The following is a 396-nucleotide window of genomic DNA, read 5'->3' on the forward strand; positions in this document are numbered from 1 at the left end:
CAACGGGGGCAAAGGGGCGCGGAAGGAGCCAGGGAGCCTGGGCAGCCTGAAATGAGCAGAGGAAATTAAATCTGCTCCTTAGACAGAGGTGCTGCCCCAGGAAGTTGTCACTAGAGTAGACGGAAGCAGTAGATGCCTTTTTGAGACGCAAGATTTTTGCTAAGTCAGCGGAAGCAACGCCCTGATTTTCCCCGTCTGTGGCCTGAGCAGGGGAAGGGCATTTCGGGGACCTTCCTCAGAGACAAGGCTGGCAGCTCCAGAGGCAACAGGAGGCAGCCGGCAGGCCGACGAGAGGCAGGGAAATCTTGGCTCAGCCTGCTGGGAGATGCTGCAAGGTTTGCAGCGAGGCAGGGTGGGAATCGCAACACCGAGTCCCTCGGGAGAGGCAGCCGCGGG

General features: G+C 59.6%; 1 protein-coding gene across 1 annotated transcript in view; it reads left to right on the forward strand.

The window, feature by feature from the left end:
- Window positions 1–396, forward strand: part of NRG2 (neuregulin 2) — a gene marked incomplete at both ends in the record, with an annotated part of 7,961 nt that overhangs the window by 6,262 nt on the left and 1,303 nt on the right. The gene's annotated exons all lie outside the window — the stretch shown is intronic.

The sequence above is a fragment of the Phaethon lepturus genome, unplaced genomic scaffold (assembly GCF_000687285.1).
Source record: "Phaethon lepturus isolate BGI_N335 unplaced genomic scaffold, ASM68728v1 scaffold19466, whole genome shotgun sequence".
Taxonomy (NCBI): Eukaryota; Metazoa; Chordata; class Aves; order Phaethontiformes; family Phaethontidae; genus Phaethon; species Phaethon lepturus.